The sequence below is a fragment of the Amblyraja radiata genome, chromosome 7 (assembly GCF_010909765.2).
Source record: "Amblyraja radiata isolate CabotCenter1 chromosome 7, sAmbRad1.1.pri, whole genome shotgun sequence".
Classification (NCBI taxonomy): domain Eukaryota; kingdom Metazoa; phylum Chordata; class Chondrichthyes; order Rajiformes; family Rajidae; genus Amblyraja; species Amblyraja radiata.
In genome coordinates this window covers 12,144,441-12,169,685 of record NC_045962.1, presented here as the reverse complement: position 1 = coordinate 12,169,685, position 25,245 = coordinate 12,144,441, and the positions used below count along the sequence as shown (strand labels likewise).

At 44.2% G+C, this 25,245-nt stretch overlaps 1 protein-coding gene across 4 annotated transcripts in view; it reads right to left on the bottom strand.

Annotated features, from left to right (window-relative positions):
* The window catches only part of hecw2 (HECT, C2 and WW domain containing E3 ubiquitin protein ligase 2), a 342,360-nt gene extending 323,451 nt beyond the window's left edge, over positions 1–18,909 (bottom strand). For 3 of the 4 annotated variants that reach the window (XM_033023729.1, XM_033023732.1, XM_033023733.1), the window contains exon 1: positions 18,413–18,909. The gene's annotated coding sequence lies outside the window, so the exon portion shown is untranslated. Of the gene's footprint in view, positions 1–1,486; positions 1,565–18,412 lie in introns of those variants that run through there. The other variant, XM_033023730.1, reaches the window with a different exon arrangement.
* Positions 18,910–25,245: the final 6,336 nt, after the last annotated feature.

Here is a 25,245-nt window from a genome sequence, read left to right as displayed (position 1 = left end):
GTGACCCCTGGTTCTGGACTTCCCCAACATCGGGAACATTTTTCCTGCACCTAGCCTGTCCAATCCTTTAAGAATTTTACATGTTTCTTTAAGATACCCTCTCATCCATCAGAATTCTAGTGAATACAAAACCAGTTGACCCATTCTTTCATCATATGTCAGTCCCGCCATCCCGGGAATGAACCTGGTGAACCTACGCTGCACTCCCTCAATAGCAAGAATGTCCTTCCTCAAATTAGGAGACCAAAACTGCACACAATACTCCAGGTGTGGTCTCATCAAGGCCCTGTACAACTGCAGGTACACAAAAAAGCTGGAGAAACTCAGCGGGTGCAGCAGCATCTATGGAGCGAAGGAAATAGGCAATGTTTTGGGCCGAAACCCTTCTTCAGACTGTACAACTGCAGTTGGACCTCCTTGCTCCTAAACTCAAATTCTCTCGCAATTAGCTTTCTTCACTGCCTGCATGCTTACTTTCAGTATCCCACTTGACGGATGTCTCTTTGCGTGCAAACAACCTCCTCCAATCAACTTTAGCAAGTTCCTGTCTAATACCATCAGAGTTTGCCTTGCCCCAATTTAAATATTTAATTTCTGTCCTCATCCAGAATTATTTTAAAGCTAATAGCAGTGTGGTCACTGGACCCAAAAGGCTCATCCACTCCCACCTCAGTCTCCTGCCCTGCCTAATTCCCTCAGATTAAGTCCAGCTCTGCCCTCTCACTTGAAGGGCCCTTGACCTATTGCCTGAGGAAATGTTCCTAAATATCTCTTCCTGAATATCTCCTTGCTCCTTAAAAATTCTACTGAAGTTAATAATCACAGTTTCCAAACCAAGCAAGCAACTAATAAAAAGCAGATCTTGTTGTTACATGCAGAGAGATCTCTAACCCTGCAACTAATAGGCATCTCTGAGAAGCGATTTACTGCAATAAAATTAGCTTTAGTATGCGCATTGGAATAAAATTTAATACAGCACAGACGGGATGCAGGCTCGGTCTAGATTCTGCTACATCAAACTATTATAGACCAAATAAAAAAGGGAAGTGTGTATGAAGGAACTGCAGATGCTGGTTTAAACTGAAGATAGACACAAAATGCTGGAGTAACTCAGCGGGACAGGTTACATAAACAAAGGGAAGGTTACACAGAGTAGGCTGCTTATTGCACCTGGATGATAATAGGCTATATTAATTACTATGTTTAAATCTACAGGTATAGTGAGTAGTCAGCATTTCAATAATATCAAACATAATAGTTATTAAAGAAAAAACTAAGAAGTGCTGCAGGAGATAGGAGAGAAAAATGTAAGTAGGGAGATAAACAAGAAAATGCTGCATGTATGATCCAAGTTCTTACTAATCTCTTGAAAACTCAAATCTGTAAATTGTGGGATACAGGAAGAAGATATTTATTACAAAACAAGTTAAATTGTGATATCCCATTGCTCATCAACTTCATTTCCCTGCATTTTTCTTGCACTTACCCACTTAAGCACAGATCTTGATCTGACAACAGAATCCCTCCACTGACTTTAGAGTTGGGAACATATCGCACGCTTGAAGAATGTCAACAGGAAATTGCATCAACTTCCAGAGTATCTAGTGGAACAGAAATGGCAGCATGCCAATTCATGCCTACTTCCAGTCTGCTAAACTATTCCACTGGGAATGGATTGTGGAATGTTTGCTCCGGGTGTACTTAGAAGAAACAAAGAACAACTACACGTTCACAGGCAACCCCAGATCACGCAACTACTTTCCATTTTATTTAAATAAAGTACTGAATGCAACTTTTGGCATTTAAGAGTGAATGTCAGTTCTCTTGCTCTAGAAATTACCAAATGATTTATCAGTATTTGTAACTGTAATGTTAAATATTACACAAATTATAAACCCAATGAGAAGTTAGCAATACCTCACTGCAAGAGCACTACAGGCTGCAGTATTATGCTGGAGAGAAGCTGAATTTGATCATGAGTATCTGATGTTTCATAAAACAATATTGGGAAAATGATAAATACATAATTAATTAAGCATATGTATTCTTTAAAATCAACGTCATATTTGGTGAATAGACCACAGAGTGATTAAAATTATGACTCCATTTATTGGACAGTGACGAGACCTCTCCAGTGACTTGCAAACTAAGGCTTCATTAAAGCGGGCGGGGGGGGGGGGGGGGGGGGGGGGGCGAGGGATGGAAGAACAGGGGGAAGAAAGGGGAGAGGAGGCAGAAAGGGTGGTGGGGTGAGGAAGAGATGGGGAGAGGGAGGAGGGGGGAGATGGAGGTGAAAGAGAAAGGGGTAGATGGGGGGGGGGGGGGAGAGAGGGGTAGAAAAAGAGGGAGGGTAGGAGAGCGAGAAGGGAAGAGGAGTGAGACGAGGGGAAAGCGAGAAGAGAGAAGGGGAGAGAGGAGAAAGAGAGAAAAGGGGAGGGAGGAGAGAGAGCAAAGTAGAGAAAGGAGAGAGATGAAAAGCAAAGAGAGTAATGAAATAGTGGAGAGGGAGATTTTAGATGGGATAGAAGAGGTAAGAGGGATGGATGGGGTTATTGTTGGTGGGTCCCATAAGAGGGAAGGAATGAATGTACAGCACCCATGATGAGTGCGAGGGCAAAGCCTGACTCTGTGTGCTGAGAGTGTGCCTGTGTACAGCTTGTGTGTGTGTGTGGGATGTACCTACACACAGGTATGGGCACAATTGTGTATTTGTACCTACACACAGCTGTGCATGGTTAAGACCGTGCATCTGAGATTTGCTATTGAACCATGTCCTTAGTCTGTCAAGTGCAACAGCCTTCTCAAATTAAAAAAAAAAAAATGCATCTCCCACTCTGCTAATGTGGTGGAAGGAAGTCACCAACCGTCCCAAAGAACTGTCTGATAGAAAGAGACGACGAGAAAAATCAAACAGCAAACGCTGGAAATCTGAAATAAGAGGTTTTTAATCGCAGCAGAGTTGGCGAATGTTTTGGATTGAATAAATATCAATAATATATTAAACTATTAAAAAGATTGAAAAATATTTTAAAACAGGGACATATTCAAAACCAATGAAAATAATCATTGTTATACATAATAATCAGGTTAATTGGCTTGGTATAAGTGTAAATTGTCCCTAGTGTGTGTAGGTTAGTTAATGTGCGGGGATCGCTGGTCGGTGCAGACTCGGTAGGCCGAAGGGCCTGTTTCCGCGCTGTGTCTCTAAAAAACTCCTGTGCTGAACATTGACTTGGTACAGGATGCACATCTGGATCCACCAGTGTGACTGTAGGAACTGCTGCATATCTGAGCTCTGCTGCTGGACTCCATGGGATCCCTAACTTCCTGGCATTCCCTTTCCCCATTACCATGGGAGGGCAGTAAGCAGATACAGGGTGGTGAGGGGGGTGGCTTTCTGCACGTTAACATTTCAATTATTATAGAACCAAATTGTAAACCAAAATTTAAAAAAGGAACATGCTCATGGAAATTAGTCCTAGCCCTGGCCAGAGCTACAGCAATGCAGCAAGGCACTTGTGCAGTAAAGCACATGCGCAGTGGATGCAGCGAGATGTCAGAGCCAGCAGCAGGAGTGGCGGGAGTGCAACCTCACTGGAACCATGCAATGGAGAAGCAACTCACCCGAATCTGCTTGCAAACATGGTGGTCTTCATGGAAGATCAAAAAGCACGTTCTCACCCAAGTCCAGCCACACACGGTGCCTTCACTCCAGCCACAAACCACCCCATTCTTCGACCCACTGACACGTGCATGATTTTACCTTCGTTGATAAAGATCAACCACACCATGACCGGCGCCAACGATAGTAGATCAAACAGATCCACCCCGTTATCCCCATCAATAGAGGCAAGCCACTTAACGATCAAGTGAAAGCTCCAAGGACTCCACAAAGACAAGGAGTAATGAAGATCAGCTCACAGCCTGCAAACCATCCACTCTTTATGGGCAGCTTGGAGGACAATGTTGGTGGATTTCAAAGAGTTGGCTTTCTGGAGTCCTTGGAGCATTGGCTTTGATCTTTATGTGGGAGTGCCTCTGTTGATGGAGATAATGAGGTGGATTTGTTTGATGAGTTCAATGAAGAAGTCAGTCACAAATCCACCATCTCATCATCCACATCAGAGAAGAAGAGAATATAAGAAGGGAGCTCCGGGCTGCCATAAAACACATCAATGTCTTCTCCCAAACTAACATCCCTAGCAGTGAATTTCCAGTTATCTCAGTCAACCACTGGGCTCTCAAAAACAGACTCCCGAAACAACTACTCGATTAAGAACTCTGTCAAAGGAGAAGATTGCCAGATAGGCAGGTAAAAATATTCAAGTTTGTGTTTAAAGCTAAAGATAAAACTGCTGGAGGAACTCAACAGCCGCGAATCACCTGTGGTGGGAGAAAGGAGTTTACTGTGTGAGAGCGATCTTTTTGAACTTCCATAAAGACCACCAAATTTGGATGCAGACTCATGTGAGAATTTAGTTTATGGTCAAGTGTACAGAGGTACAGTGAAAAGTTGTTTTGCTGCGTGTTAACCAGTCAGCAGAAAGATAATACATGATTACAATCAATCCATTTCCAGTGTATAGATACATCATAAAGGAATAACATTTAGTGCAAGGTAAAGCCAGCAAAGTCTGATCAAGCATAGTCCGAGGGACATTAAAGAGGTAGATAGTCGTTCAGCACTGCTCTCTGGTTGTGGTAAGATGATTCTGTTGCCCGATAACAGCTGGGAAGAAACTTGTGCCTCTATGTCAAAAGCTTTCTTGGTTGCTTAGAGAGGAGGATTCGAGATGGCATTGAGAACCTCGAGGCCGTGTATCAGGAGCACACAAAAGCCATGGAGAAGCAGCAGCAGGAAGACATCACCACAGGTTACCCACCTACCCGGCCCTTCAGTCACCTGTTGCACCACCTGTGGTCACGTCAGTTAACTTAGAATCCAATATATCCCCTCCCTCTCTATCCCATTCACGCCCCCTCTCTGCCCCCCCCCCCCCCCCCGCCCCCGCTCTGCCCCCCTCACGCTCCCTCTCGCCCCCCCCCCCCCTCCCTCCCTCTCTGTGCCTCAGTGTTCCTCTCTGTGCCCCTCTATGCATCTGTGTCCCTCTCTGTGCCTATGTGTGTCTCTCTCTCTACCCCCCTCCCTCTCTAGACGCACCTGCAGTTGGGGGTTATACGTGAGTGGATAGGGCAGGGGATGGGGTAAAAGGAGTGAATGAATAATATTAATATAATATCAATGGGGGTGGTTAGTGGGGTTGGTTAGTGTGTGTGTGTGGGGCTGGTTAGTGTGTGAGTGACGCCGCAGATCGCCCCCTCCCCCGGCAACGGCGCGTTGAGGGGATGTGACCCAACGGGTCCCACTTGGTCTAGTAACTCTTAAAAGCCTCCAGTCCTGGTAACATCCTTGCAAATCTTTTCTGCACCATTTCCAACAATGACATCCTTCATATACTTGGGGACCAGAACTGTGCATAATAATAAAGGTGGTCTCACTCCAGATACAGGCTTGTGCAGTTGCAAAGTCGAGTGCCAACTCCTGTACTCAATGCCCCGACTGATAAAGGCAAGCATGCCAAATGATTGTCAAGCATGCCAGTCTGAAGAAGGGTCTCGACCCAAAACGTCATCCATTCCTCTCTCTAGAGATGCTGCCTGTCCCATTGAGTTACTCCAGTATTTCTTTGTCTATCTTCAGTGTAAACCAGCATCTGCAGTTCCTTCCTATACATGCCAAATGCCTTCTTTACCAACTTGTCTACATGTTACCACTTGCAGGAAGTTATTTCTTGTACACCCCCGGGCGTCCCTGTTCTGCAACACTTTTTGGAGTCTTACATTCAACTATGTCAATCCTGCCCTAGTTAACTTACCAAAATGCAGCACCTTGGACATTTCAAAATCACAATAATACTTTATTCGCTAAGTATGTTTTGCAACATACGAGGAATTTCATTTGCCAAGTCAGTCATACAAAAAGAACGGAACACACAAAATACATTTTAACATAAACATCCACCACAGTGACTCCTCCGCATTCCTCACTGTGATGGAAGGTGAAAAAAAGTTCAGATCTCTTCCTTTCTTTGCTCTCCCGCGGTCTGGGGCCTCGATCCTTGCGTTGATGGGACAATCTTGACTCCCGTAGCCGGCGGCGTTTGGGCCCTCCGCATTGGGGCGATCAGCTCCTGCATCGGGGGGGGATGTCAGCTCCCCGGCGCCGGTGATCGGACCCCCCGTCGGGGCTGGTTGAGCCTCTGCGTTGTCGGAGCTTCCCGACTCAACCTCTCCCGAGACTGCGAGCTCGTGATGGTAAAGTCCCCAGGCCGCGGTTAGAGCGATCCCAGGCAAGGGATCGGTTCCAATGTTAAGTCCACACCAAGAGGTGGGGCCCTAAGTCAGTCCGAGGAGGCCTCCAGCTCCATCGATGTTAAACTGCATCTACCATTCCTTGGCCACCTTCCCGGTTCACCACGTGCGTGTGGTAATCCTGTAGCCGTTTCACCCGCTGTACTCCTCCATCAGCTCATTTTTTTGCTGTAGTATTGCATTTTCTTCCCATATTCTAATTTCCTCTTTAATATGACTTCTTCAACATAATAAATCCTTGATAATTTGTAAATGGTGAATTTCAACGCATCAGATCTCTTCAAAGGAGATCACAGAAGTCACCATAACAAAATGATGGTGTCATAAAATTACAGAGCAATTCAGCACGGAAACAGGCCCTGCAGCCTGCCATGTCCATGCCAACAAAGTTTAGAGGACTATGGAGCAAATAGAATTAGTCCAACATGCCAACTAAGTTGGCATACTGGACTAATTCAATTTGCCCCATAGCCCTCTACACCCTTTCTATCTCACATATCTGACCAAATACCTTTTGAAAGACATAATGTCTCTGTGTCTAGAACTTCCTCTGGCAAATCACCCCAGATAAGGGCATGCGGATGATGTCAACACATAAGATGCCAATTCAACATCTAGATAAGATCTAGATACAAAGGAATTTCCACAATACCACTCCAACCTTGAAGCAGCTCAAGAATGGAAGCTGCAGAAAGTGGTGGATCACGGATTCTGACCGCCCCACCATCAAAAGGAATCTGCAGGATGTGCTGCTGCAAGTTGCAGCTAAAGTCATCAAAGACCCACACCACCGCATCCTCCAGACCCTAACCAGCCATAACCCGACCGAGCCATTGATGGGGTTTCTCTACATGCTTGGGTCCTTTCACTATCGTGGTCTCGTTTATTTAGATCAAATGATAATTAATTGTATACTCATTTTAGTTTAGTTTATTGCCACGTGTACCAAGGTACAGTGAAAAGCTTTTGTTGCGTGCTAACCAGTCAGCGGAAAGACAGTACATGATTACAATCGAGCCATTCACAGCGTACATATACATGATAAGTGAATAACGCGTAGTGCAAGGTAAAGCCAGTAAGCCAAAGTGTGATCAAAGATAGTCCAAGGGTGCCCAATGAGGTAGATAGTAGTTCAGGACTGTTCTCCAGTTGCAGTAGGATGGTTCAGTTGCCTGATAACAGCTGGGAAGAAACTGTCCCTGAATCTTTGTTGCTGCTGATGCATTTCACATGCCTCTAAAGCTGTGGCAAATAAGAATTTCCTTGCTCCAGTTCATATCCAGTGCATACCACACAAAAAACAACACACTTGACTCTTTTACTTTTCATCTGCAATCCAGAGCCTTCTCGCTTATTGTAAAATGAGCATACACGGTTGCCCTAACACACATTATGCTGCTAAAGTTACATATCTTGAAAAGTAAATAGATAAGTAATGGATTTAAGTAATTTGACCGGCCTGCTTTGTGAAAAATGCTACATGTGTCATAAATTAACAATTCTCTATGGTCGGCTTTAAAATCTGGATTGCCACATTTAATCTAAATCTGGACAACCTTGGGGAAGTAAATTTGAATTTTCACAGCGCAATCAGATACTTTCTCCCACAAAATGTGCCCTGTGCACCAAGGTAAATGAGATTCAATAATTATATTGGACTTGGCGCTCATGCATCGAGACTTTTCTTACCGCTAATGGATCACTCTCACGCGAATCGACGTTCAGAATTCCGCTTTACTTATTTTTGCTGAGCAGGTGTTTTCTTAAATAAGAAACGCATACACTTTGTTCCGTTTTTTTTTAGAAAAACTAGCAGAAATCCAAGTCCCAGTAGTCTGCCTACAGGGTGGAAAGGTTAGATATTAACTTCCAAATCCGGAACTTTACACCAGCATAGTAAGAGATACAGCAGGAAGCTTGAGCTGGTTTGTTTTTTGCACAAGAACCAGAGAGAGCATTTCGTGTGCACAAGAACACACAAACGTGCCGTAATAAATGACTGTGACAGAATTAATCCTTGCTTCAATCATGAACAAATCACCACAAAGAAGTACAAGTACTCTGTAACGAACAATAACGGAATTGGAAGGTTGCGGGTGGTCAGGAGGAACAGGACCAATGATTGTGTATTTTCATCTATCATTTAATATTTACCAGCTGACTGTGAATGAGTCACTTGAGAAAAATTATTTTTTATTCTGGCATCCTCAATTAATGTTCCACCCTCACCAATATATGAAAACAACACACCATTTTGGTTCTTTGATTGCTAAGAATGATTGCAGTTTTCTCCCTCCACTTAGCATAAAAGTTGTGTGAAGCTATCCGTTCAGCTCTTCCAATTAATTAGGGTGCTGTATATATTGTATCTAAATATGAATTTAATAACGAATTTGGACAAGTTCACGATAAGTCAGCAAGTCCAACAGTATTTTGTTTATATAAAGGTTTCCCCCCTTTCAAGTAACTGCACTTCAGAGGTACGTCAGTAGTTTTAATGTGGTTTAAGATGGAGCAAGAGATGAGTCAAGTCATGCCCAGACCTCCGATCAACTGCTGAAACTCTCATGCACGTCATTGGTAGCTCTAGACTTGATCATTCATGGCACCAAGTCCATCTCCCTTGTTCTAATCTCCACAAACCAGTCATCCAAAATTGTTGTGCTTGGTCCTATCCTGCATCTAGTCCACATTGGGCGTTGTATTAAGATAAGGTTTACCCATCATTTTAACATCATGTTTACCAACCTTCATGTCCTCAACTCACATTATTGAGCTCTAGGCAGCTTTACAAATTGGAAATATTAGCGAGGCGCATCATTTAATGGAGAATATGTGGAAACATTTCAATGCAGTATTTTCCACTTTAAAATGACTACATTTTGTTAAGATGGGTGGTAAATTGTTTATTCTATATATAACCACAAAAAATTGTCGATTTTGATTCTTGCCAATATCCTTTCATCATAAATTGACAGTTACAGATAAAGTAAGTTTTAGAATGCAGAGAAGAGTGGCAAAGTAGGAAAAAGGAAGGTTTGTGATATGATGGAAGGCAGAATACATTTGTCGACAAAAGGCTAAATGGCGTAAGGTTGCCTTAATTTGTAATCTATTTCCTTCTTGTAAGGTTTCTTATAAATTAAATACGTTTCGGAGTACAATAAGCATTCATCAATTATCAGTAACCCAACCCGCGGATGTAATCAAATTTAACACATTAAGTTCAATATTGTTATTTGATGACAATGATTTACACATTTTAACACACAGGTGCATATACACAGAATAATAAATAACTGTGTTCAAATAAAATTAACAATGTAGTACAATTCTAAAAAGCTATGCATATCTTTCCATCTTTATCACCTGTCATGGGGCCAAGGAAAGAGCGTTCACGTCGCGGCCCTGTTTCAACCAATCTTTCCACCACCACGCACAAGAAGCACAAGACAGACACCATTGTGCAGATGCCGAGAAGTGTGTTCAGCTCTGGCTGAACAACTTCTAATCTTGTGTGTGGACTCGATAAGAAGAAGAAGAAGACCTGTCATGATGCACAAAATACAGATACCAGCCATTTATGAATCCTGCCTAAGTGGAATCAAATTATTCAGTGCAACCTTAAGTCAAAATCATCTTAATCACAGTCCCCATTCCTTCTCTCCAGATATGCTGCCTGTCCCACTGAGTTACTCCAGCATTTTGTGTCTACCTTCGATTTAAACCAGCAGTACTTTCCTACACATTGTATTCCCAGTCCTGCCAGATCCCATTCAAATCCAGTTTAGGAAAAAAAAACTCTTCTGGCCACATAAGCAGGTTCAGAAACACAGGTATTATAAACATCAGTGAATTTTTCAAATAAGAGGCTCGAAATATTTCTGCCTTGGGCAGATGCACTTCATGCAAAGTGCCGTTTTAGCCTCAGATTGAAAACTTGGCCATGACGGAACAATTTACTAACGAAACACAAAAAGATGTAAGCAGCCAACATTCTCTTTCAAATAATGCCTGCTTCTTAGATTGCAGTTTATGGAGCAGAGCTTGTGCAAAATCTGAAATCTTAAAATGCTGTTTCTGCAAGACATTTTGTGTTGAATTTGTTTAGTTGCTCAGTTTACACATGCCCAAGCCATGGGACCGCTAATGCCCAGACCTGGAGTCGTACTTGTATAGTTTTCTGAGTTTTCCCTTTATGATCATCTATCATATCATGTTAGGTAAAATCATTTTCGATTTCGATTTCCATTTCTGACTAAACATTTTTGGGGCCGCCAAAGTTGAGGAGAATGCAGCATTTGGGTCCATGTGGCAATTATCTTTAACTAAAAATGACAATTCAATATATTAACTATATTTGATAAACAGCTTTACAGAAGAGAAAATAGTTTAGTTTAGAGATACAGCGTGGAAACACGCCCTTCGGCCCATCGAGTCCGTCTGACTAGCAATCAACTACACACTAGTTCTATCCTACACACTAGGGACAATGTTTAACGGAACATAATTAACCTACAAACCTGCACGTCTTTGGAATGTGGAAGGAAACTGAAGCACCCGGAGAAAACTCATGCAGTCACAGGGGGAACGTACAGACGGCACTCGCTGTCAGGATCAAACCCAAGTCGCTGGCGCTGTGAGGCAGCAACTCTACCGCTGCGCCACTGTGCCACCCCAAAATATCTAGACTTCAGGCCAAATCTTACTCAGAAAACCCACATTAGAATCCGCAGCATTAATAGTTGCAAGAGCAAAAACATAAGCATTGTTGAGACAAAGGCAGCATTTATAAAGATGATGGAATCTCAATAACCCTTTTTGTTCAGCACAATAAATTACTGATGAACATACCGACTTATAATGAACGTATCCAAATACTTACTCTTCAATTAATAATAAAGGGAAGCTAGCCAACATCTGGGTCTATACTGAAAACTGCTTGCCAATGAAATGAAAGGTCAACTAATGTATCAAGTAAAGGTCACTAATTATTAAAAACAAGACATCAATGTCTAGGCCCATTATTGACATACAAAAATAATTAATTTGAAATGTGTCAGTAAATTAATAAAAACGCCAGCAATAAATTCTACAATGACATTTTGTGGTTTTCAAAGACTGCATAATTAATTCCATGGGATTTCGGGAGGGTTTTTTTGTGTGCAGGTGACACACATGTTATGGCCATTGGGATTATAGAATCCACCAGCACAACCATAATGCAGGGATCACCTCCATATTAGAATTGTTCCTCTGTCTAACAGATACAAATCAGAGCAATCCCTGTCAACATCCCCAACAGGTCAAATTATTTTCTTTTTTGGTCTCAATCCGTTGACTCTACTTATCGTTTCATCTTCATTCCCTTCATGAAGGCACTCGGTTTGACTTGAGAATGTTTTTTAGATTACCAGACTCTCTTTGATTATTCACAGAAGTCAATAAACAGGCTGGGTACTGAACCACAATGGGGGACCATAACCATTTAAAACGATAAACACATTTTCCTGCGAGGATCCCAAACCACAAAGCAGGAAAAAGATCGCCACTTTTCACAGACTGAACCAAGTGTAGATTGGAACAAGTTGTTACACTCTTATTGGTGCATCAATTGAGATTATCTTACCCCAAGCAGAGTGAAGGATGAATCTAGCACTTATCACAAATGAAGACAGACACAAAATGCTGGAGTAACTTAGCAGGTCAGGCAGCATCTCTGGAGAAAAGGAATAGGTGACACTTCTTCAAGCTTATCGCATATTATCGCAAAAAGTTGTAAACACTGCCCAGGCCATCACCGGCTCTGACCTCCCCACCATCGAAGGGATCTATCGTAGTCGCTGCCTCAAAAAGGCAGCCAACATCATCAAAGACCCACACCATCCTGGCCACACGCTCATCTCACCACTGCCATCGGGAAGAAGGTACAGGAGCCCGAGAACTGTGACTTCCATGTTCAGGAACAGCTTCTTCCCTACAGCCATCAGGCTATTAAACACTACAATCTCATAAGCTATGAACTACAACAGACTATTTTTATTATTGCACTGTTATTGTTTGTTCTTTTTTCCTGAGTTTTTGTTATATTATTTGTTATGAGTACATATTCTGTCGTGCTGCTGCAAGTAAGAATTTCATTTTTCTATCTGGGACATATGACAAAAAAACACTCTTGACTCAGAACTAATGGAAAATTCTGTTAACAATAGCACACAAGCTAATACGTTCCAAGAAACACTTGGCTGCATGAGGTTTACTTGCATGCATCAGATAATGGGTGTGACTGCAGTACAGTTTTCTCGATAATAATACCAGCATGTGCCAACTTTTGCATGCATAATAAACTGAACAAACTTTTCAACCTCACTCCTGGGTTTCTACATAAAACAAATGAGATTTCAGTTTGGAAATAATTATTCAGCACTAACCCTTCTTAAAGGGTTCTTTAGCCCTCAAATAAGTGAGTGTCACCATTAGGTTTTGCAGCGGTGGCCATGTGAGGCAAGGGATGGCAAGTTCACCTGTCAACATGTCCAGGCAGATAGACATAAAAAGCTGAAGAAGCGTCTCGACCCAAAACGTCACCCATTCCTTCTCTCCAGAGATGCTGCCTGTCCCGCTGAGTTACTCCAGCTTTTTGTGTCTATCTTCGGTTTAAACCAGCATCGCCAGTTCCTTCTTACACACGACATGCCCAGGTAGATGCTTCAGTGTACTGGGCCGCGGGAGGCCTTGCAGCAGCCTGGGGTTCGACTGGATTGAGCATTGCTCCAAGTGCATGGATCAGACATGGCCTGCACCAGTGGAGAAGGCCATATGGAGGACATTGACAGCGTTGCCAGGCCTGCAACTCCAACCCAATGCCACCACCAGGACAACAGCTCTTTAAGGCCAAGTTAAGACTCTACATTTTTAATATCTTTGAAACCTGAAGTATGCAAAATGGTGCCAGAAATGTGGCAAATATTGGGTGCTGCCTCAGTGTATTCTGCTATTCTTACACTCTTGTACTTAAAAATTATTGTGCTTATGCATACATTTTTTTACTGAATTGTCTGCAAAAAAGAAGTTTCACTGTACTTAGGTACTTGACAATAAAGTAGCATTCAACCATTGGAATTCCCACCACAACAGTATTGAGGGTATACTTATACTTCAAGGACTGCAGTGGTTCAAGAAGGCAACTCATCACAACCTTCTCAAGCACAATTAGGAATGGGCAATGAAATGCGTTCATTGGCATGGCTCGGATTGCAAAGCCGACTTCATCCCTTGAATGAATTTAAAAATATATAGATTGCACTGAATTCATTCAGTTTCAGTACCACAATCCCTTTAAAGGGAACCATCGCCATAGAAATTATACTTGGGATTAAATTTAAATTCAACCCAATCCTGAATCCACAACAGCCCCCAGTGCTTTGCCATTCACTGTGCGTGGCCTGTCCTAGTTTAACGTCCAAAATGGCATCATTTCACACTTGTCTGAGATATATTCCATCTGCCCACTGTCCCAGTTAATTTGTATCCTGTTGCAACCTGAGACAGCTTTCTTGGCTGTCCATTACACCACCAATTTTGTTGTCCTTTGCAAATTTATTATTCATGCATCTGTTTTCACCAAAAAAAAGTGTGGAGATTATAGACAATAGGTGCAGGGGTAGGCCATTCGGCCCTTCGAGCCAGCACCGCCATTCAATGTGATCATGGCTGATCATCCCCAATCAGTACCCCATTCCTGCCTTCTCCCCATATCACCTGACTCCGCTATTTTTAAGAGCCCTATCGAGCACTCTCTAGAAAGCATCCAGAGGACCGGCCTCCACTGCCCTCTGAGGCAGGGAATTCCACAAACTCACCACATCTGTGAGAAAGAGTGTTTCCTCGTCTGCGTTCTAAATGGCTTGCTCCTTATTCTTAAACTGTGGGCCCTGGTTCTGGACTCCCCCAACATCGGGAACATGTTTCCTGCCTCTAGCATGTCCAAACCCTTAACAATCTTATATGTTTCAATGAGATTCCCTCTCATCCTTCTAAACTCCAGAGTGTACAAGCCCAGCTGCTCCATTCTCTCAGCATATGACAGTCCCGCCATCCCGGGAATTAACCTTGTAAACCTACGCTGCACTCCCTCAAAAGCAAGAATGTCCTTCCTCAAATTAAGGGACCAAAACTGTACACAATATTCCAGGTGTGATCTCACTAGGGCTCTGTACAACTGCAGAAGGACCTATTTGCTCCTATATTCGATTCCTCTTGTTATAAAGGCCAACATACTAATATACAAAGGCAGTTTGAGGTTAAGGAGGAGGAAGTGTTGGGGCTCTCGAAGAGCATTACGGTGGATAAATCCCCAGACTCTGATGAGATCAATCCCAGATTATTAAGAGAGGCAAGAGTGAAGATTACGGGAGCCTTGACAAAGATCTTTGTGTCTTCTCCAGTCACAGGCGAGATTCCGGAGGACTGGAGAGTAGCTAATGTTGGTCCTTTATTTAAGAAGTAGAGAGAATCCAGGGAATTATAGACTGGTAAGCCTCACGTCTGTGAAATTCTTGAAGAGTATTCTTCGAGGTAGGATTTGCACTCTTTTGGAAGAGAATGGATTACTTAGGGACAATCAGCATGGCTTTGTACAGTGCAGGTTGTGTCTTACTAACTTGATCAAGTTTTTTGAGGAGATGCCGAAGGTGATTGATGATGTTGTCTGCATGGATTTTCGCACGGCATTTGGCAAACTACTCCAAAAGATTAAAATGCACAAGATTAACGGTGATTTGGTTGTATGAAATCAGAAGAGAGACACAAAATGCTTGAGTAACTCAGCGGAACAGGCAGCATCTCTGGATAGAAGGAATGGTGACATTTTGGGTTGAGACCCTTCTTCAGACCGAGCACTTGCTTAGAAGGCAGGGGGTGTGATGGTAGTACAACATTCAGGCTGGAATTCTGTGACCAGTGGAGTTCCCCATGGATCTCTGCTGTCTGTTATATAGAATTGAATGACTTGGATGTAAAAGTAGATGGTTTGCTTAGTAAGTTTGCAGATGACACTGAGATTGCTGTGGGCGAGGAATGTGAGGAAGGTTGACAAGAGCAGGATAAAGATCAGCAATAGAATTGGGCAGAGAATTGACAGATGGAGTTTAATCTAAGCAAGTGTGAGGTGTTGCATTTTGGAAGGTCAAATGTAAGGGGCAAAAAAGATACAATTAATGGCATGATGCTTAACAGCTTCGATGTACAATTCGATGTACAATGTACAAGTCCAAATCTCCCTGAAAGTGGCAACACAAGTAGATAGAGTCGTAAAGAAGGCATATGATATGCTTGCTTTCATAGGTTGGGGCTTTAAGTATAAGAGTCAGGAAGTCATGAAACAGCTTTATAGGACTTTAGTTAGGCCATATTTGGAGTATCGCATGAGGCCCTGGTCATTACATTACAGGAAGGTTGTGGATACTTTGGAAAAGGAGCAGAGAAGGTTCACTAGAATCATGCCTGGATTCGGAGGTATTAGCAACAGCGGGAAGTCGGACAGACCGGGATTATTTTCTCTGGAACACCAGAGATTGTGAGGAGGTGTGATAGAAGTATATAAAATGATGAGAGGCATGGATAGGGTAGACAGTCAGAACCTTTTTCCCAGGATGGAAAAATCATATATTAGAGGGCCTAGCTTTAAGGTGAGATGGGCAAAGTTTAAAGGTGATGTGCGGGGTGACTTTTTTTACATAGAGAGATGTAAGTGCCCAGAATGCACTGGCGGGGGTGGGTGGGGTGGGGGTGGGGTGGTTGAGGCAGAGACAGTAGTGGCATTTGGGAGATTTTAGGATTGGATGGATGCAGGGAATGGATGGGATATGGATTATGTGCGCATAGATAAGAAATGGTCTTGGCATCATGTTTGGCACAGATGCTGTGGGTCAAAGGGCATGTTCTGTGTTCTTTATCCTTTGCCACGTACATTCGCATCCAAGTCATTTATATGACAAACTACAGAGACTACAGCAGCCTTTGCCACACAAAGTCACAGCCCCCCAACTTGAAAAACAACCCTCCACTATCACCCTCTGCCTCTTACCACCAAGCCACTTGTGCCGCCAATTTTCCAGGTCACCCTGAATCTCAAGTGTCCCAACCAAAGATGGTCCCAACTTCCAGACCAACTGGTCTGAATGGCTGGTCTATGTGGCTGGTTTAGCTGAGTGCCGGGTTACTCCCACAACATTGATGGTGCGATGCCATTGAATGTCAAGAGAAGGTGGTCCGACCCTCTCTTGCTGAACCCATCATTTACCCATTTTGTGGCACAAGCATTAACTTGCCACTAAATGCTGTCTGGGCCCCATTGCATTTAAGTGCGGACTTTCTGATGAGTCATGAATGAAATTGAATATAATCTAATCACCAGCAAAATTTCCTATTTCTGGCACCTTGCAAAGAAGGTTATTATTGATCAAGCACCTGAAGATGACTGGGCCGAGAGGACTGTCTTGGACAACTGCTGCTCTTGGGCAACTGCTGCTCTTGACCTCCCAACAACCAAAATCATCTTCCTTTCTTTATGACATACTAACCATTGGAATATTCCACGATGACCATTGCCCAGTTTTATTAGAATACCCTGCACAAGTGAACAGTTTTAAAACTACAGATTATGCAATTGCCAGATGACCCAAGACCATCACACCATAGGAATTTTGACCTCCCGGGTCCAAGTTAATGCGAGAGAGCCTCTAAAGACAACAACCCCGACAATGCAGTGGATGAAACAGCTGGAAATGCAACCCAGACAGGATTTTGTTGTTCAGATTCTGAACGGGAGGTTTCCAACGGGGGGTGGTGGGGTGGGAGGAGAACTACCAAGCGAGCCCAGCCATCCCAAAGAGACTCTCTATGTTTATCCATCCCCGCCACCGCTCCCGACCGGTTGCAGGCTCTGTCGGCTGCTGCTTCTGCCCAGCGGCGGCCACAAGCCTCACACAGCGCGGCGGTCCGGGCAAGTACAGCCGGGAGGCGCGATGTGGCTGCGGGGTCGGTCCCCGAGTGTCCCATCGCGTCGCTTCAACCCCCAGCCCCACACCGGGATAGCAGCTCCCCCGGGGTGAGGCCGCTCACCACTTCGCCAGCCCGCCCGCCCGCCCAGCCTGCAGGTTAACCCCGGCTTTCAACAGGGGACGGGCGGTCATAAAGAGAAGAGGAAAATATAAATATTGTTTGAGATCTGGCGCCTAAATCACTGGGGGATGAGAGAGCACCGGAGGAGGGATTGATTGGCCGGTGTGGATTTGTATATGTCGGGTGTGTACAAGTAAAATCCCGCCGAGATTTGTGTCAGTCAGTGGCCCGTGACATGAATGAGCTGGGGAAGCTGCCAGCCCTGACGGTCCCGCCTCAGCCCGGGCAACATGACACACGGGTGCAAGAGTCGGCGAGGACTCGGTGTTCGCCCAACACAGCTGCAAGGCGTTGTGCCTGCGGGAGGCCAGAGGCGACCGCGTCTCTCACCTGGACCCGGTTAACGCTGGGACCCGGGTCTAACGCTGGGACCCGGGGTTAACGCTGGGACCCGGGGTTAACGCTGGGACCCGGGGTTAACGCTGGGACCCGGGTCTAACGCTGGGACCCGGGGTTAACGCTGGGACCCGGGTCTAACGCTGGGACCCGGGTCTATCGCTGGGACCCGGGATTAACGCTGGGACCCGGGGTTAACGCTGGGACCCGGGTCTAACGTTGGGACCCGGGATTAACGCTGGGACCCGGGTCTAACGCTGGGACCTGGTCCAGCACTTTCCTGCCACTCCCACCCAGTACCAGGCCTGAGGGTTGGGTTGGGTTCCCCCACCCCACACCCACCAGCGAGAGGTGACCTGGTGTAAACAGCGAGTCACACAGCACGGGAAACAGGCCCTTCGGCCCAACCCGTCCATGCCGACCAAGATGCCCCTTTCCAAGCCAGCCCCATTTGCCCAGGTGCTTGAAAGACACGCACACACACACACTGTGGGAATGAGAGTCAGCGATAGTTACTCACCAGAAGGGAGAGGTCCAGGGAAGTCCAGTCATCCCGGGCAGCCCGGAGAGATGGAGGATTTCCCCCTCCCTGCAGCCGCCTCCTGATACAACCCTCGCTGCAGTCGCCTGCGGGCTGCGATCTCTCAAATGTTAATGTTTAATCCGAGGATCCTGCATAAGATGCACCATTTCAACACATAAACCGGGGGCGCTTCCCCTTGCCTTTCCGTGCAAGGAAATATTCCGGGGCCGGTTGTTGTTGGTCAGCGATGCCAATCAGCGGCAGGAGCCAACCTCCGCGGCTGCAAACCTTCGCCGCCTCCTCCTCTACTGCGAGCGCTGCCGCATCCTCGCTGTTGCTGTTGCTTCCTCCAGCGCCACCACTGAGCCTCTCTATTTCTCCTTCCCCTACTGCCTCAGGTGAGCTGGCGAAAGGGAAGCTTCACCCGCCCCTCTCCCCGTATGCCAGCGTTAAGCGGCAGGAAACCGACTCTAGCTCCTGCAACCGTGGCAGAGGGATTCTTTGCACCAGGACTCCTCCTCCTCCTTCTCCTCTCGCCTGTGCCACCCCGGGTAGCCTAATGATAGAAAACACAGCAAAACCTCTGCAGTTTCTGGAGAGAGTGCACATTTAAAAAATAAAATTAAAAATAATTTTAAAAAGCACTGCAGGTCAGACAGCTAACATGGAAAGCGGAACAGTAAAAAGACCTCGTATGGAGTTCCTGGAGTTTTCGACGTGAGCCACTACCTCTAGTTTTCTCCCCCCAGAAGCTGCTTTACCCGCTGAATGTTTCCACTATTTTCTGATTCACAAAACCGAAACACGATGGGTGCTGGAAATCTTAAACGTAAAAAAGAAAAATGGCATGACTATTCAACAGGTCAGGTGGTGCAAGAGGAGAGAGAAATGCAGTTGACATTTCTGGGTAGGATTGGATGGTCTTTAATTAAAATAGCTCCGTGTCAAATAAATTAATGACAGCATTTCTGTTTTGTGGGTGCTAATTCAAAGGTATTCACAGACTGCTGGAAAGGAAATTCCACAGAATAAAGGTGATACAAGGAGCTGCAGGTGGGGAAAACTGTCGGGGAAAGTATGTTTGGTAGAAAACATAGCAAACAATATAAAAATGATGTGCAGGAGTAGGCCTTTCGGCCCTTTGAGCCAGCACCACCATTCAATATGATCATGGCTGATCATCCAGAATATAGAAACATAGAAAATAGGCCATAGTGATAATATAATTATGTGAATATCATGTGATAGGAGCAGAATTAGGCCATTCGGCCCATCAAATCTACTCTTCCATGCTGACCTCTGACAGCCATGCTAATCAAGAATCTATCTATCAACTGCTGGGGATGGGGTGGTTTGGATGGAAAGGAGTGAAGGGTATTTATGGAAACGGGCTCATCTTTGAACAATGACTTTGGTATCCTATTTGAGATATCCCAAAGCACTTAACCGTGAATTAAATAGTTTCAAAATGTGCTCACTATTATAATGCTGGAGAGGCTGATAAATACTTGATTGTGTTTCAAATTCTGCCACTTGATAATTTACATGCAATGGAGAGGCTGATTGGGGCCAAAACAGAAAATGATGGAAATACTTAGGCAGTATCTGTGGAAAGAGAAACTGTTCATGTTCCAGGTAATAATAATAATAATGGATGGGATTTATATAGCGCCTTTCTAATACACAAGGCGCTTTACATCGCATTATTCATTCACTCCTCAGTCACACTCGGTGGTGGTAAGCTACTTCTGTAGCCACAGCTGCCCTGGGGCAGACTGACGGAAGCGTGGCTGCCAATCTGCGCCTACGGCCCCTCCGACCACCACCAATCACTCACACACATTCACACACATTCACACACAGGCAAAGGTAGGTGAAGTGTCTTGCCCAAGGACACAACGACAGTATGCACTCCAAGCGGGATTCGAACCGGCTACCTTCCGGTTGCCAGCCGAACACTTAGCCCATTGTGCCATCTGTTGTCCCCAATCCTTCATCAAAACTAAGAATACTTTATTGTCAAATGTGACAAGGCACAGTGAAATTCTTTGCTTCTATACCCAAGGTATGTGATTAGTCACCACATACACCACTGACAAAGTTACAAAGTACCCCCGCTGTCTCCTCCATTGTCCACCCCTCCAGGCAGTACCCCCATGCCAGGTCCTCCATTGTTCATTGTTCATTCCTCTTCCTCATGATGGTCCCTCCAAACAAGTTCATCTAGGTAGCAGAGGGTGGGAGTGGGCAATGGGCGAAATCAGAGAGCATGTCTCTGTAGTTAAAGGACAGGTAAAATTAAGCTTCTTTGTCTGTGCCAATCTACCCACCATTGCAAGATCATTCAAAAAATAAAATAAAATTTGGATTATTATGGTCTTGAACTCAGAACCTTCTGTCTCGGAAGAAAGTAACCTGTGTGAATATAACAATGCACTGGGGAAATCCTCATTTGTCACAAGATAAGATTTATAATAATGTGTGGAGAATTAAAATGAGATACTGCCCTTGTACCTTATCAGGTACCTTAAGAAGATGTGTTGTCAGTAGTATTGTGACAAGGTGTGCAGTACAGGTGAATTGTGCATCCAGCCTGAGGTAGTGTAAGATTCATGCCTACACTCTTGGTTAGAGCTTGGTGGTTTTGAAAATGATCCCTTAATGCGCACACTATCTTCTTCTGAATTGGCCATTTTTCTATCAGGCAAAGTATTCAGTTGAAAATTAAGTAAGATACCAAACAAAGCACAGCCTAAAGTTGTCGGACAACTTGTTCTATTTGATCTTATTTGATTGTGCACGCCGGGTTGATTGCATTTGTCGAAACAGGGCGGACCACGTGAAAGTTGCAATCTCCCACCCCGAGCCCATAACTGAAGCTCAACAACATTCATCGACATGCACACACCCAAGCCTAGCTGTAAGTCAGTGTAGACAGTTAAATACCAGGTTGACAAGTAAATTATTGGTCACACAACATATGTCTACATCGATAAATGCAGTGCTTTTCTCAAGACTAAAATATGCTGGTACGCATAACATTCTTTGCTATTGGTGACTTTGGCAGGTTGCCATCTTATACTCTGCTTAAGGCAACAATTATTTTCATTTTTAAACTTTAGTAATTTTTTTCTAATATCAAAAATGTGAAAATTTAGATTTTAATGTTTTAGGGGTACTATCTCTAAAAAGCACTGGATACATTATGAGAATTTGGAAAGTGTGAATTACCTTTCCAAGAATGAATGAAAAAAGTGTTAGCTTGTGCCTCACAAGATCTTCTGCTGTTCGATCTCCAGAGCCTGCATTCAAGCCTTCACAGTCTCAATGCATCACTCAAAGCACAGTTAGTCTGTTTTACATGGGATGCTGAACTAAAATGCTGTTCAGGTATATGTAAAATATACTGTGGCAGAAGTTATCACCTCCATCACCAGTATCATCTCCAGCTTTGTTTACTAAATCTACCTTTATCTCTCCCACCTCATTCATCTGCCAATCAACCCTTTCTATCATTTGGTAGTTCTTGCCCACCCTATCCCCTCACCGCTTTTAACCAACTATCTTCCCTTTGCTTCATCAGTCTGAAGAAGACTTCCATTCCAGCCTAAAATGTCATCTTTCCGTTTCCCACCTATTTGCCCACTGAGTCCCTCCAGCAGTTTTTTTTTTTAATGAATTATCCTGGTGGCTTGTTTAACATTTCTTCCTCATTTACCTCACTGCTACCAGTGGGACCCTGCTATATGACCCATGACTGCTACAATGTTGATTCAACAAAGTGAGTGCACTTAAATAAAATGTAACCAGATTTTACAATTAGCAATGCTAACAAATTACCAAGTAATGTTTTTCACGTATTGGTTTCGAACATCATATACTGGACACTGGGATAAATCAGTGGCACACTTCACAATGTTAAAACTTCTGTCAGTATTGACCAAACTATGTTGTCATGGTCAAAGGTTTCAGTAAAATTTTGCATAAGCAAAATGCTACCTGAAAATATTTTTAAAGCATTTTCCAACAAAGGCTGTGTATTGCTTGTTAAACAAAAAAAGAAGCAGACTCCTCTCAATGTTTGCTTATAAGTATGTCAAATAAATATATAAATTGTAATTACATTGCATTTTCCCTTGATTACAATTTTTGTTTATGATCCAAGTAGATGAATTAAAAGAATTAAAAGGCATTAATAATTATCTTACTAATTTATCATATTTTGATTTTTTTTAAAAAGGTTCTGCTCGTTTATGATTCACTGGTTTGACTGTTGGTAACCGGAACAATGCAAAATATCTAGGGTCTGAAGAAGGGTCTCGACCCGAAATGTCAGCCAATCCTTCTCTCTAGAGATGCTGCCTGACCCGCTGAGTTACTCCAGCATTTTGCGTCTATCTAATGCAAAATATCTGTTGGCTGCATATATCCTGCTCCATTTTCCACTGCGGGAACTGGAAAAGTAACAGATTAAAGTAATAATGCAATGTTTTTAAGAATCACTTTTCAGAGAAACAGTCATATTCTATTTCATGAACACCATATGTTGTCCTGAGAAAAATAAGTTTTTAACAGCTGTACTGAGGCAGAGCTTAAAAATTATTGAAAGCATCTGCTCAGTGGCACAACATTTTTAATCAAAAAAATGCTAGCCGATTATTTATTTATTTAATAGCAATCGTTAAGAATGTTGCTTTGCATTTAGCTGCAAGTTTGGTTTGGATAAATGATCTTATGGAGACACAAGGAACTGCAGATGTTGGAATCTTGAGCAGAAGAGTACTGGAGGAGCTCAGCAGGTTTGGCAGCATCATTGGAAAAATTGGACAGGTGATGTTTCGAGACCCTTTTACAGATTGATGGAAGTGGGGGGGGGGGGGGAGAGAGAGCTGGAAAAGAACGATGGGGGCAGGACAAAGCCAGGCAAGGGACAGGTGGCGAATACAGATGAGAGGGAGCATTTGATTAGCAGATGGATGGAGAAAGTGTTAAAGGCTAGAGGTGAAAAGGAGACAAAGGATGTCAGATAAGGAGCGAAGAGGAGGAGTGAAATGTGAATAAAGAAGGAGGAATATGTAGGCCGAAGGAGACAAGGGGGAGGAGAAAGAATAGGAATAAAAGGGAAATGCGGGATTTGGGGATGGGAGATGAAAGTACAAAAGTTGGGAAAGTAGCAGGGTGACTGTGACGATGGGAGATAGTGGGGGAAATGGGGGAGGTGCACATGGGGGGGGAGATTGGAACTTTCAATATTTGGTTGTAAGCTACCCAAACAACTTATAAGGTGCTGTTCCTCCAGTTTGTGTTGTAGTCTCACTTTAGTAATGGAGGAGACCAAGGCAGAAAGGTTGGTATGAGAATGGGAAGGAGAGTTAAAGTTGTTAGCCATCAGGAGATCCAGCTGGCTATGACAGACAGAGCACAAGAGTTTGGTGATATGGTCACCTAGTCTACACCTGATCTAGCTGAAATAAAGGAGGCCACACTTGCAGCACCGGATGCACTAGACGAGGTTTGAAGAGATTCACGTGAACCCCTGTCTCACCGGGAAGGGCTGCTGGGGTACCTGGATAGAGGTGAGGGAGGAGGTATAAGGACAGGTGTTACCTCTCCAGTGGTTGCAGGGGAAAGTACCTGGGGAGGGGGCAAATAGGGTGGAAAGGGACCAGTGAACCAAGGAATTTCAGAGGGAGGGTTGATGGTGGGATCATGTTAGAGGTGATGGAAATGTCTGAGAATGAATTGTTGGATGCGGAGGCTGGTGGGGTGAAATGCGAGGACCAGGGGAAGTCTATCCTTGTTCCGTCTGGTGGCGGAGGAGCAAGAGCAGAACTGCAGGATGCAGAGGAGACATGGGTGAGGGATGTATACAACAGCTGGATGGGGGGGGAAGCGGGGACGACCATATAAAGAGGCCATTTTAAAAGTCACAGTGGAAATTGCAAATGCCCATGGCTACACCTTTGGCTTGAAAGAAAAGTGAGAGTCTGAAGAGAAATTGTTGAGGGTGAGGACAAGTTTCAACAGGCAAGGAGAATGTTAGTTGAGGGGAACTGATTGAGTCTCTGGACAAGGAGGAACTGGGGTGGACCGTAGGCTTTGCTAGTGGGGGATGGAGGTGTGAAGGGATGGGACATCCACGGTAAAGATGTGTAAATGTGAATCGAGGAATTGAAGGTTGTTATACTGGAGCAGATACAGCAGGGATGGAGCAATTGAGAGTAAGGGATGACAACCTTGCAAGAGGCAGGGTGGGAGGAGATGTAGTCAAGTTAACTGTGGGAGTCAATGAGTTTGCAGTAGATGTCAGTCAATAGTCAGTCCCTGCGATGGGGACAGAGAGAATGAGGGTGGAAGTTAGTAGTAAAATTGATGAAATGAACGAGTTCTGCATGAGTGCAGGAGGCAGCTCCAATACAGTCATCAATCTCGTGGAGAAAGAGTAGGGGGCTGGTGCCAGTATGTGTTTGGGACATCTGTTCAATGTAACCAACATGTAGGCAAGAGTAACTGGGTCCATTGCGAGTGCCCATGGCTACACCTTTGACTTGAAAAAGTGAGAGTCAAAAGAGAAGTTGCTGGGGGTGAGGACAGGTTCTGACAGGGGAGGAGAGTGTGAGTTGAGGGGAACTGCTTTGGTCTCTATTTAAAGAAGAACTGGAGGGCCCTGAGGCTCTACTGGTGGGGGATGGAGGTGGAATGGGACTGGACATCCATGGTAAAGATGAGGAAATGGGAACCGATGACTTGAAGGTTATTGCCAGAGGTAGAGGTGACGCAAGAAGATCTCGCCATCATGGCTGACTCAGAAATGACCTGATGTCTTGTAT